This window comes from Sminthopsis crassicaudata, chromosome 2, assembly GCF_048593235.1.
Source record: "Sminthopsis crassicaudata isolate SCR6 chromosome 2, ASM4859323v1, whole genome shotgun sequence".
NCBI classification, from domain to species: domain Eukaryota; kingdom Metazoa; phylum Chordata; class Mammalia; order Dasyuromorphia; family Dasyuridae; genus Sminthopsis; species Sminthopsis crassicaudata.
This window is the reverse complement of record NC_133618.1, coordinates 121441131-121456091: the sequence shown is the minus strand read 5'-3', so window position 1 is coordinate 121456091 and position 14961 is coordinate 121441131.

The following is a 14961-nucleotide window of genomic DNA, read 5'->3' as shown; positions in this document are numbered from 1 at the left end:
TTTGTTTAGATTTCCCTCCCTTTCCTCAAACTAGGTGGAAGAGATTCTTTGCCTCAAGTGTTACCTAGTCTCAATCATTGAATGGGTTTGGCCTCAGTCAAACTGAGACTCACTGAAGAGCACAACCTTAGCTTAAAAAGGCCAAGGTCACCCATTTCATCCAGGACCATCTCCAATCACCTTGATCTAGATCTTGCCAATAGATCCAGATGGCTCTGGAGGGGAAAGTGAAGCAGGTGACCTTGACCAACCCTCCTTCACTTAAATCCAACTCACTTGCATGTCATGGCATCACTTCCCTGATGTCATGGTCTTCCTTGAGAAGGAAGGACAAACAACAGCCCTTCTCTTGACTTTACACCTATAGCTGTTCCCTGTGCCTGGTACATTCTCCTGCCTCATTTCTGCCTAACAGCCTTACTGGCTTTCTTCAAGACTCAGCGCAATCTCCAACTTCTGTAAGAGGTCTGTCCCAGAATCTCTGCTTCTGCTCGCCCTATCAGAAATGCTTCCTGGTTTACACAAGTTATCAAACCCAAGATTTTTGATTGCATTATGGTACTCTAAGAACCCAGGAGCATATATTCACAATACCGTCCTAAGAACTGTCAAAAATCATCTCCCATAGACCCTATTACCCTACAGAAAGCTTTTAAGCAAATATGGAAAAAATGAAAATTATTCATTGCCAAGGAACAGAGAAGTAACAAACGGACAGCTCAGTGGTACAATGGATACCACACCAAGCCTGGAATCAGGAAAACCTAAGGCTAAACCTGGCCTCAGATATCGATTCTTCATCTGGGAGAAGAAAAAGAGAAACCACTACAGTATGCTTACTTTGAAAATTCTATGAACAAAAAGTCTGCAGGATCACAGTCAGATACAACTGTGCAACAAGAAGAACAGACTAATATAGTGCAATGGCAAGAACTTTAGACTTGAGGCCAGAAGTCCTGGGCTTAAATGACATCATTATCCTTTCTGTGTCTTACTTTCTGCAGTTTTAAGTTGAGATATTTGGATTAGATGATCACTAAAGGGATCATCTTGGAGCCTGTATCATCCTTGGTACTCACATCTCATCAGTGACTTTGCTCTGATCTATTTCCCATCTAACTAACAGCTTTTGTACTGGACTGTATTGTGATTGTGCCCTTGTTTATGGCATCTTTCTCCTTTGCTCTTTTCCCCATTTCAGTTTCCATTTCTCTTTGAATTCTAAATTCTAAGATCCTAATGGCCTAAGAGCTTCCCTGCCTTAAGCAGGGTGAACAATGAAGCTGAGACCAATTTGGACATTATTTCTGATCTATAAATGAACTTCCTTCCATCTTTTGCACAATTCCATTCAACTGAATTTCATTAAAAGTCTACTGTATACAGAGCATTGTACATTAGACTCTAAGGGATGCAAAGATGAAAAGGGCATGCCTTCTGCCCCATGAAGAAACAACACATGCATTAATAACAAAAATAGAACAAATGCATAAACGAGTCCCAAACAAATTAAGAGTGGTCCAAGGAAGGAAATATCATTTCCTACTATGTCAGTAACCACAAATAGCGTCTCCCTGAGCTAAAAATTAGACATCTTCTTTACTTCACTTGTCTTTGTGATAAGTAGAATGTTCAGGAAAGCCTAGCCCAGAAGTACTTCTGTGATGGTAATTATGCTTCAAGGGGGAGTAATCATAAAACATATAAAAGATAGACCAGCAATTCACTACTATTGATGATTGTCAAACTGGCAGTATTGCTTTTGTACATTCCAGAGCATTTATTGCATTACTATTATACATTTCCTGGATAGCAGGTTGAAACTGAATTGAGGAATCAAACTTTTCCCCCTCCCCTTTCCTGTCCCCCTTGGTAGTGATAGGATTCTGCCCTCTTTCTACTCCTTTTGTGTTTCTGCTATTTCTTAGTCCAAGAAACTACAATAGAAAGTTCTGTTAGTATATCCTTTAGGGGAGAGAAAAGCACTCAGGAGCCTTCACTTGTCAGTATATCTCTATGGAGTTATAGAACAAAACTAAGAAACCAGTTCAGCTCAGGTAAATCACTGTGTGATTTCCCTATGATGAAATCCAGTCTCTACTACTTAGTGTATACATAAGAGTATTATCCCAATAATTTCTTTTCTTTTAGTTCAGCGGTAGTAAGAAAGAAATTACAGGCTTCAATAGACTGGAGAAGAGAAAGTCAGAGAAATATTTATGGAGGAAGTAGCAAAGGAAAAAGATATGAGGAGGTGGATAATCCCCTTCTGAGAAGACCTGAGGTCAGCCTAACATGAACAGTGGGGAAATAGATATATGTCTATTTTTTCAGTATAGATATCCAATATAATGGAGAGCTCCACCATGACTTTTCAAAGCTGATGACCATTATCCACTTATGATTATTTATGTGGGTGACAAAAGATGACACCAGAGGGAGATTAGAAAGCATTTGTAGGAATTATATCATGGTCAAAAAACAGAACATAATAAAAACAGAGATGATATGTATGTGTATGTGTTACCACTACAGTTGGTTGAAAATAGAGGTTACACTGGAAGTTGAATGGATGTCCATCAATTGGAGAATGGTTGGGTAAATTGTGGTATATGAAGGTTATGGAATATTATTGCTCTGTAAGAAATGACCAGCAGGAAGAATACAGAGAGGCTTGGAGAGACTTACATCAACTGATGCTGAGTGAAATGAATAGAACCAGAAGATCGCTGTACACTTCAACAACAATACTGTATGAGGATGTATTCTGATGGAAGTGGATATCTTCAACATAAAGAAAAACCAACTCACTTCCAGTTGATCAATGATGGACAGAAATAACTACACCCAGAGAAGGAACACTGGGAAGTGAATGTAAATTGTTAGCACTACTGTCTATCTACCCAGGTTACTTATACCTTCGGAAGCTAATACTTAATGTGCAACAAGAAAATGGTATTTACACACATATATTGTATCTAGGTTATATTGTAACACATGTAAAATGTATGGGATTACCTGTCATCGGGGGGGAGGGAGTGGAGGGAGGGAGGGGATAATTTGGAAAAATGAATAAAAAATAAAAATGAAAAAAAAAATGAAAATTATTTACCACTATGACATTTTATATACAGTGATGGTCATAAATCTGTTTATTCAGATGGAGAATAATAGAGGTTGTTTAAAGAAGAATACTTATGGTAAAGTATTATGTGATACACTGTTTCTAGTCAGAATTCCAAGGTGAAATAATAATGGACATGACTTTCTAATAAACTTGGACATTGAAAAATTTCCCCAGAAAACTTCTTATTTTGGATAAAAAGTTAATGGAATTTTGGAATCTTACATTAATCCTTCTGGAGTTCCCTTGTGTGGTAAATAACTGTTTTTATAACATAGGAAAGATTAATATTGGCAAAATTTGTCATGAATTTCACCCATTCAATGATTGGGTTAATTGATTAAATGTAAATATGTAGCTTTAAAAAAAAAAAAAAAAGAAAAAAAAAAGAAAATAGAGGTTACAGAAGAAAAATGTTGAATTAGTAGATGGCATTTTATAATAGAATTGAGGAAAGGTGGAGCCAAGATGGCAAAGTAGTAGGAAACTGAATTCTCTCTCTCCTTTCTCCAAATAAATCTAGAAAATGTACCAGGTTGAGTCCTAATCAGTAAATTCAAGAAAAAATTAGAGAGTCATTTTTTTAGCTCAGGGTGACATATGCAGATAAAGAGGTCTATATATGCTGAGATAGGCATATAGCCAGGAAATGTCTCAGAGATTTCTAGCATAGGGCAAAGCCATGTATTAAAGCAAAGAGAGGTTCCAGATCTAGAAAAGAGGGGTCTGATCTTGTTCAGGGTGTAGGAACCCTTTTGCTTACCATATAATCCCAGGTTACAGATCCAGGGCTGATTGAGGAAGTTACATTGCCTAAAGTCCCCCTTAGCCCTGGGATGAAGTATGTGAGGGTACAAAGTGGTCATATGACCATACACTGACCAAGGAGCAAATTCAAAAACAAGCAACAGCTGACAGCAGGGGTAGAGCAGGATTTCAGTTCTACCTTCTAGTCTGAAGTCTGCACTAGAATAACCATGGTAAGAATCCCAGCCCAAAGAGGTCTTCAGTTTTGTCACTTTGAACCAGCAGAGATTTCATGCTGGCTTAGAGTGACTAAAACCATCAACATTCTAATGGTACTCCATTTGGGGCAAATCCACCAGTGTGTGGCTCAAGCCTAAACCCAGGATAGGAATTTGCAGAGCTCAGACAAGGAAGATAATAAGAGTTTGACTTAGATCAGACTACTTTGGAATCACTGAAAGCTTGCAGATCACCAACCTGAGATGTCCTGGAGATCCTAGAATAGCACAACACTCAATGCAGGAAGAAGAACATGCCAGACATTCCCTCCAGAAATACATAGATCCTAGCCCTAACATAAAGGGCAAAGTTAGGAAAGCAGGCTAGAAGAATGAGCAAAAAACCTGAAAAATATCACTATTATAATCACAGGTTACCTAAGATACAACCTAAGAAGAGCATGATTCCCAAAATGTCTTCTTTCTTTCTGTCTGTTTATCTTTTCTTCCTTCCTTCCCTTCCTTCCTTCCTTCCTTCCCTTCCTCCCTTCCTTTCCTTCCTTCCCTTCCTCCCTTCCTTTCCTTCCTTCCCTTCCTCCCTTCCTCCCTTCCTCCCTTCCTCCCTTCCTCCCTTCCTCCCTTCCTCCCTTCCTTCCTTCCTTCCTTCCTTCCTTCCTTCCTTCCTTCCTTCCTTCCTTCCTTCCTTCCTTCCTTCCTTCCTTCCCTCCCTCCCTCCCTCCCTCCCTCCTTCCCTTCCTTCCTTCTTTCCTTCCTTCCTTCCTTCCTTTTTTTTTTTTTGTATGTGAGGCAATTGGGGTTAAGTGACTTGCCCAGGATCACACAACTAGATTCCAAAATTTCTTTAAACAAAATATTAAAACAAAACAAAACAAAACAACCCAGAACTATTGCTTGGCACAAGTTCAGCTAAAATTCTTGGAAGAGATGAAGGGGAGTTTAAAAAGGAATTTTGAAAATTTGCAAATGAAATGAAAGCTTTTGAAGAAAAAATTAGAAAAATAATGAGTTCTGGAATAAAGAATTGAAAAAGGAATTGACACATTAGAATAAGAGGTATAAAACCTTACTCAACCTGGAACTCATAGTGAGTCAAATAGAAGACAATGCTTCCATGAATCAATATTTTTAAAAAAATAATTTTAGAGGTGCAGTAAATAGATTGCCAGCCCTGAAATCAAGAAGACTTGAGTTCGAATCCAACCTCAGACATTTAATAGTGTGTGTGTTTGTGTATTTTTCCCTCCTTTGACCAATTCAAATGAATTTGAGACTTAAGTCCTAACTACTCCCCCATATTGCTTTCTTTTTATTTGTAGAGATTTCTACTTGTGCACTCCAATTATGTGAGATAATTTTCCCATCCTTGTTCTTTTTCCCCCCCACGTATCCCCTGCTTATTCCTCTTCCCCTTCCTTTCCATTCCTTTTAAGACATTCAAAACATACCAGAACTTCTGCTGGACCTTTTGTCTAATTGGATCTTTTCTATGATCTCTGATTATGATCATGTTCTTAGGGAGTCACATCCAGCTGTATGACCTTAGGCAAGTCACTTATCCCCAACTGCCTCATCCCCCAAGAAAATATAAACTATCTCAAAGCAAAAGATAATCTAATCTAGAAAACAAATTTAATTTGAAGAGGAATAATTTAAGAATTATTGGACTATCTGAAAGTCATGGCAAAAAAAAAAAATAAAAAAGGATAATACTGGGGAAAAGAGGTAAAATGCAGTAAATTAGATATCACATGAAGAGGTACAAAAGACCTATTAGAGTATAGGGTGGGAAAAAAGGAGGGAGATGAGCATTGTTTGAAATTTAATCTCATCATTCTGGCTCAAAGAGGGAAATACATAAACAATCAGTAAGACATAGAAATGTATCTTATCCTAAGTAGGAAGGAAAAAAGGAAAGAAAAGGAAGACACTGTAGAGAAGGGAGGACAAATATAGGAGAAAGAGGTAAGAGAAGGCAGGATGTGTGGTGAAAGGACAAGTTGAGGAAGGGGTTGGTCTGAAACAAAACACTAGTGAGGAAGAGCAGAATAAAAAGAGGAGGAAGATGTATATACAAGGAAGAAAATGGAATGGAAGAAAATATACAGTTGGCAATTATAACTGTGGATGTGAATAGGATGAACTCTCCCATAAAAAGGAAACAACTAGCAGATTGGATTAAAATTAGAATTCTATAATATGTTCTTCACAAGAAACACATTTGAAACAGAGATAACACACTAAAGATAAAAAACTAGAGCAGAACATATTATACTTCAGCTGAAAAAAAAAAGATAGCAATTCTGATCTCTGACAAAGCAAAAAAAAATAGATCTAATTAAAAGAGATAAGGAAGGAAGCTACATCTTGTTAAAAGGTACTATAGACAGTGAATATCAATACTAAACTGGTACAACATACAATTTTTGGAGAATTTAAGTCAGTTACAGGAAGAAATAAACAGCAAAACTATACTATAAGGGATCTCAACCTTCCCCTCTCAGAATTAGATAAATCTAAACACAAAATAAAAAAGAAATAAATTAGGGAGGTTAATAAAATCTTAGAAAACTTAGATATGATAGACCTCTAGAAAAAAAATTGAATGAGAATAGAATGGAATATGCCTTTTCTCAGTAGCACATGGTACCTATTTAAAAATTGACCATGTATTAAAACATAAAAATCTCACAATCAAATACAAAAAAGCAAAAATAGCAAATGCATCCTTTTCAGATCACAATGCAATAAAAACTTTATTCAATAAAGGGTCAGAGAAAGAAAGACTAAAAACCAGTTGGAAATTAAATAATTTAATCCTAGTAAAGAGTAGGTCAACAATAAATCGCAGAAACAATCAATGACTTTATCCAGCAATAATGAGAAAAATACCAAAGCTCATAAGAATGAAAAGTTTTTAGTGAAAACAGTTTTTAGGGAAAGTTTTATATCTCTAAATGCTTATTTGAATAAAATAAAGGGATCTTCAATGAACTGGGCATACAACTAAAACATCTTGGATAAAAAGACAAAGATAATCACTTCTAGGATTGTTCAGTAGCTAAACGATTAAAGAAAATTATATTCTAACTGCCAGGAGATCTGAAACTTGTGGATTGCTTGGTCCAAGGGGTTGCAGATTCAAGGTGAATGGAAAATATTTGTTCAGCAGTCTCACAAAGGGTATTCACCTATTGGGGAGAGGGGAAAGTATAATGGACTTGAAGGGTATTTTATGTGTTCCGTATTTATTAATGTATGCCTCTCATCTTAACCATTTTCCATGGAATAAAATGAAGTCTGTCTCATATGTGGTACCCATATTGTACATAGAGTATTTTTATGAAATGAAAACCTATTAACCTTGTTTGGGGAAGCCCTTTACATGAATGATACCAGAATTTTATTTTGGAAACTTTTATGGATTAATCCACATGGGGGCAAAGAACCAGAGGGAGAAAGAACCTAGCAGGTAGGAGGGATAGGGAACCTTCTAGTAAGAGATTTAATTTGTGTGAACTTAGTCCTTTTTAGGATGTTCAAAGACATAGGGTACTTAGCTTTGCCTGAAATCAGGCCAATCTACTTTTTTTCAAGGTTTAAGCTAAAAAAGAGAGAGAAGGAAGAAAATTTCTTTCATATATCTACCAATCCAGATACCCTAAAAGGAAACAATTATAGCATAAGAAAAATAGTGGTAAAGAGGGCTAGTAAATTATGGAGATAATATCTAAAAAAAAATTCATTACAAAACCCAGTAGCACCAGATGTTTATACATAAATGCACCAAGTGTTGATAATAAAAATGATGAAGTAGAGACCTTAATGCAAGAACATATCACTGAAATCTGGTAGGATGGTTCTCATGATTGGAATCATGCCTCTGGGAGAATATAAATTATTCAAAAGAAAAAGTATATATAAAAGGGAACAGGAGATTTTGATGTTTGTCCAATTAAAGCATTTATTAAGCACACACTATGTGCCAGGGACCATGCACAGGAGAAACACAGGAGAAACAATGACAAAAATGAAATTGTCTCTGCATTGTTCACTTTTTCATAATGCATTTTGTATCATTGTGTACTCTGAGGCATAGAATCAACTCAGACCCAGATGAGACTTTAGAAATCACTTAACTAAAAGCATTTTATATAAAAAGAAAAAGTTTCTAACTAGTTGAATGATTAGCAAAAGTAGAATAGTTTGCTTTAGAAAAGGTAATGGGTTCTTCTTCAATGGAAATTTTCAAGCAAAGGCCAAAAAACCACCTGATAAAAATAGATTCTTGTGCCTAAAGTCAACTCAGTGGCACAGTGGGCTTAGAATCAGGAAGACCTGAGTTTACATCCAGCCTCAGATTTACTAACTGTGTGACCTTGGACAAGTCACTTAACTACTGCTTGCCTCAGGGTTCTCAAGTTTAAAATTGAATAGTATTTGGATTGTTGTGAGCCAAATGAGATAAGATTTGTAAAGTGCTTAGCACAGCACGTGGCACACAGTAGGTGCTTAATGTGTGTTTCTTTCCTTCCAATTCTGAAGTTGTGACATTTTTAATGTGGTAACTGAGAGGTGAGAAGAACTCTTCTCTAAAAAGGGATGGCCAAGGTAGGTTTTGTGAAGGTCATGGCATGAGATGAGCAGGAAGATCATTACTGGCAGAAAAAGCAATGGCAACAAAGACCCAGAGAAAGGAAGGCAATGGGGGGAGGGGGGAATGTCCAGTTTAGCTGGATCCCAAGAAGCAGAAGGAGATATGGCTAAAGAGTTTAGACTTTATTTGAAATGTCTAAGTTCTAACCCTGGAATGAGGAAGACCCAAATAAAAATATAATTCTAGACAATTACTAGCTGTGTGATCTTGGCAAATCACTTAAGGCTGTTTGCCTCAGATTCCTAATCTGGAAAATGAGTATTTTAACATCACCTACCTCCCAGGGTGGGGGTATTGAAATAGATGTTTTCTAAGGTCTAGTCTTCCTTTCAATCTAGATTATTCCAACTATTCAAGTGGCAGGTGATAAAGAGACAATTAAAATAGGGACAAGAAAGACCTCGAATCTAAAAGTAACTAGAAAAGGCATTGGGAAATTTTATAGAAACTGACCACTAACCTATCAAGAAGGGATGAATCCTTGCAAAGAATGATAGAAGAAAGAGATTCCATGAGTCTTTAACTTATGACTTATAGACATGGGTCACTGCTTTTTGGTTTCTGAGAACCAGGGCCCCATCTACACTCTGATTTAACAATTATCTTCATCATGATCTGAGGGAGCAGCTAGGCTTTTGTTCTAACTCCAAGCAAGTGTTTTCCCTCCTGGCACAGAACTTAAGATCTAATGTTTGTTTTTAAATGTACAGATAAGGCAACAGCTATCTCAGCACTTAAGGAAAGGAGATCTTTCATTCATTTAATGGAAAAGTAAAATTGCTGAACCAGCATTTTCTCATGCAGGTATAAAGGATTGGAAAGAATGCTAAATTCAGAGTCACAAGATATGATCTTCATGTCACTTCTCACCCTGCCCTATATGATGATACCAACATTAGGGTTTGAGAAGGAAAAACGTCATCAGATTCTGTGTTGAATGCCAAGTTTCCAAGCTCCCTGTAGCCTCTTTTGGCTCTGGGGGATTGGAGGAGGGAAGAAGCCAGCTTAGAGAACACAGGGCATGCATGAATACCGGTGGCATGATATCAGCAACTCCATCTTTTCAGTCTGGCATGTTTCCATTTTAGCATCGAAGTGGTACTTGCCAAGTCAGGTCCTACATGACTCACATCCAGTGGAGGTGTTTGTGAGTGATATGCCGAATAGATCAGGTATAACTCCTTTTGAACTCCTTAGAAAGCCACAAAGAACTTCCCCAAGAGGAAAGGAATCCAAAGATGCCCCAAGACCACTGTGACAGCATCGGCTCACTCACCTGAATCTCACTCCCATTCTTCCTTACATTTGCTAAGCATCACACAGAATGTGGGTGCTGGTTAGCTTTGAATCACAAATGTCTTTCTTTTGCTGATGCATACCTCTTCAAGTAAACCAAGGCTAATAACTCTCCTTTCAGGTGCAGCAGGATATTCTGATGTTCTTGCTGGGGCCAGAATTTATCTACTGCTGTCCAGGATGTGGGTGAATATCTCACTAGGACCTGAATCTTGCTCAAATATCTGCCTCCTGATTTTTTTTAATAGTTTTTATTTACGAGATACATGTGTGGGTAATTTTACAACATTGACAATTGCAAAACCTTTTGTTCTAATTTTTTCCCTTTCCCCCCCCCTCCCCCTGCCCCAGATGGCAGGTTGACCAATACATGTTACATATGTTAAAGTATAAATTAAATACAATATATGTATACATGTCCAAACAGTTGTTTTGCTGTACAAAAAGAATCGGACTTTGAAATAGTGTACAATTAGCCTGTGAAGGAAATCCAAAATGCAGGCAGACAAAAATAGAGGGATTGGGAATTCTATGTAGTTGTTCATAGTCATCTCCCAGAGTTCTTTCACTGGGTGTAGCTGGTTTTGTTCATTATTGCTCTATTGGAGCTGATTTGGTTCATCTCATTGTTGAAAATGAGGACATCCATCAGAATTGATCATCATATAGTGTTGTTGTTGAAATATACAACGATCTCCTGGTCCTGCTCATTTCACTCAGCATCAGTTCATATAAGTCTCGCCAGGCCTTTCTGAAATCATCCTGTTGGTCATTTCTTACAGAGCAATAATATTCCATAACATTCATATACCATAATTTATTCAGCCATTCTCCAATTGATGGGCATCCATGTAGTTTCCAGTTTCAGTCTGCCTCCTGATTTTAGGAAATCATATTGCTGGGGAGTAAATGAATCAATGAGAAGATGATCCAAGTTCTTTCTGTAAAACTGACTTCAATTCCACCTTTCTGTCATGTTCAAAACTTATTTCTTATTAACTTGATTTTTTTTTTCCAAAATGCAATTTGTGTTTGAATTCACTAGTAAGGGGAGTGCTACAACTCTACAATAAGATGTGAAAGAGTATGAAAGATGTCTTAAGAAGTTTTCCTATAATTCCTTTATGAAATATAAATTAACCCTGCCTTTGGGAGCAGCTTTGACTGGCCGAAGCCTTGGAGAGTGGAAGAAGTACAGACTTAGAAACTTTGTGGAAAAGACCCTTGCAGAGGGAGGTGAGGGGATTTTTTCCTCCCTAACTATAGTTATGACAACAACTTGCCCAGAGGCAAGATATCTCATCCATCATTTAGAGCTCAGCTTCTTAAACCATGGCTCCATAGGCCCATACAGAGTCTCATAACTGAATGTGGGGACTGTAAAATTATGATTTGTTATCAGCAAATGTTTGATTTGCCTGCCTATTTTATATATTTATATACCCAAGGTTGTCTAAAAGTTTCTTAGATGAAAAGGGATCATGAGGGAAAAAAGTTTAAGAAGTCCTTATTTAGTGTCAATTCAGATAAATTCAAAAATATAATTGAAGGAGCAGAGATAAATATTACAAATACTCATACCCTTTGACCCAGCAGTATTTCTACTGGGCCTATATTTCAAAGAGATCTTAAAGGAGGGAAAGGGATCCACATATGCAAAAATGTTTGTGGCAGCCCTTTTTGTCGTGGCAAGAAACTGGAAACTGAGTGGATGCCCATCAGTTGGAAAATGGCTGAATAAATTGTGTTATATGAATGTTATGAAAAATTATTATCCTATAAGAAATGATCAAGAGGGTGATTTTAGAGAGGCTGGAGAGACTTATATGAACTGATGCTAAGGAAAACAAGCAGAACCAGGAGATCATTGAACACAGCAACATCAATATTATAGGAGGATCAATTCTGATGAATGTGACTCTTTCCAACAATGAGATGATTGATGCCAGTTTCAAGATCTTGTAATGAAGAAAGCCATCTGCACCCAGAGAGAGAACTGTGGGAGTTGAATGTGGATCACAACATAACATTCTCACTCTTTTTGTTGTTTGCTTGCATTTTGTTTTCTTACTAATTTTCCTTTTTTGATCTGATTTTTCTTGTGCAGTGAGAGAATTGTATAAATATGTTTATACATATTGGATTTAATGTATATTTTAACATGTTTAATATATATTGGTTTGCTTGCCATCTGGGAGGGGGTGAGAGGAAAGAGGGGAAAATCTGAAACACAAAGCTATACAAGGGTCAGTGTTGACAAATTATACATGCATATGTTTTGGAAATAAAAAAAGCTTTAAAAATTAAAAAAATACTGCACATAAACACACACATGCATGCATGCATCCACAGACATATATGTACACGTACATACTCACGCACACATCCGGTCACCAGAGAGAAGAAAGGGTTTCCAAAAGCGAGTCCTGGTAGCAGAGAAAAAACTGACAGTGGACTCAAGAAAGAGCTAGCTGGTAAAATAGAGTGGACTCTAGATAATCTAGGGTAATAATTATACTGTTTTAGGAAACATGATTATTTGGAAAGAGGAGCTGATTTTAAATCCTGGCTCTATCACACACTTTCTGCACGAGCTTGACAAGTATCTTAACTCCTCTTTTTGCAGGTATGAAAATAGAGGATAGGATGAGATGATTCCCAAGGTCCCAGCTCTGCAGCAACGACCCTGTGAGTCTTTATCTATTATTTTGAATCCCTGGATATAATTTTCCTCTGCATGTTGGCAGTTTCTGACTAATTTCTGATGGGCAGAAACTGCCTGCATAAATTCAATTTCATACAGAATTTAATATACTGCTAATAATACTGATGAAGTAATGATTTTCTAAGAGGTAAGTTTCCATGAACCCTGAATAGATTAGCACATAAACAAACATGGAACTCAAGTTCATGCCAGCCATTCTTGTAACTATGACTCTTTTAATGCCTAACTTTACCCTTAATTTCATGCATACTCTCATCTAGACCTGGGATTGTTTCCAGTGGATGCAGGTTTGTGTTTCCAGTTTTTGTTTTAAATGAGCCATGTTTACTGGAATAGGAGGTTTGCGAAGCAGATCTTTGTTCAGATAGCTTTGGAAGTATGCGGATGAAAAGGATCAAATCTGAGGAGGGTTTGGCCGGGGGCCTTTGCTTTCTCCCCTGTTGTTATCTTATTTTTATAGTTTGGCATGCTTTGTTTTATAATACTACTCATGCAAAGCCAGGGCAGAATAAAATTCTCCTAACCCTATAAAGCCACAGACCATGAATCAGAAATGCCTGCTGGTCTGTCCACTACAGAATCATAAATTCTTGAAGCTGAAAGGATCCTTGAAGGTGATTTCATTGTAACTTAATTTTAGAGGAGAAAATATTAGCCCATTCAGTCAGTCAGCAAACATTTACTAAGCATTTGTAACACAACTATCTATCTAAAAATATATCTATACACATGCATACATGTTTATAAATAATATCTATAAACATATCTATATTTATACATATATGTATATAAATATAATCCATATACACACATACATGTCAGTATTTGCTAGATATACATATATAATATTATAGTCTATAAATATATAATATTTATATTATCTCTATACATATAAATTTAATATAATACATGCACATAAATCCATATTATCTTTATACATATACAGTGTATATAGATATAATTATTATCTATACATATATGCATATAAATATTATATATGTACAAATTATCAATATATAAACATGTATAAATATAACCTATATACACTTATATATAAATATAAACTTATATACAAATGTATATAAGCATCACATATCATATATACACATATCTGCACATGTATATAAATGCAAATATTATACATATATGTATACATACACATGTGTGTGTATTCTACTGGAGAAGACAAATTATAAATCACATGACATTTGTTGTCTACTAAGAGTTTATATGATTTGCCCAAACCTCTTTCTAGCTCTCTCTCGCTCTTGCTCTCTATACTACTAGGACTCTACCTAGTAGATTAGATGGCAATGGAATCCTTACCTTCTTCTGTAAAATCATAAAAATTTTATACCTGAAAAGGATTTTAGAAATTCCTAACCAATTCATTAATAGCTTCTAAGACAAATGGGGGGCCAATGTATATAAACATAGTTTTTCAAATATGTGCAATGTGGCTCTACTTGTTGCCTGACCACCTAGAGGCTTGGTGAGATTGATCATAGGTGACTGAGTGTAGGAATTGCAGCGGACCAAGCTATGACCTTATGAGCTTTGAAATGTAAGAATCACCACTGGTCCAGGAACTAGACTCTTCTGAGTTTGCTGGCAGCCATGGTGAAAAGCTAGCCCCGGAAGTGACTTGCTCCAACCAACACAGCTTTGGATCCACTTGGCAGCCTTTAAGTGAGAGAGCAACTTCTCCATTAGCAATGGCATACTCAAACGTGAAGTAGACATAAGCAATATTTTGTAACATTTGAACCTACTCTCCTCCTGTGACATTTGTATAGAGGAAGGAGTATGTCCCAGCTAGCCAGATGTTTTTGTACTTCTGTCCTTACTATACTTTTTCAATAAATAGCTTTTTGTAAAATCTAATTAATGTTAGCTAAATATCAGCGATAACAAGGAGATATTATCTGGTCAAAATTATAATTGTTTGAACTACTGTGTCCTAGAGTGTGGTCCTGAGAACAGGGTACAATGCTACCATTTATGTCCCAGCTGTGGCTACTTGGAAAATAAAGGGTGATGTTCCCTGATCCAATTAAGATCCATGTAAGTCTCCTGCTTCTTTGTTCTGTGCTTCCACAGCTTTTTGTTGCTTGATTTTCTAAGATCCAGATGTCAAGTATAGATCATTGATTTGTCCCCAACCAGAGAAGATGGA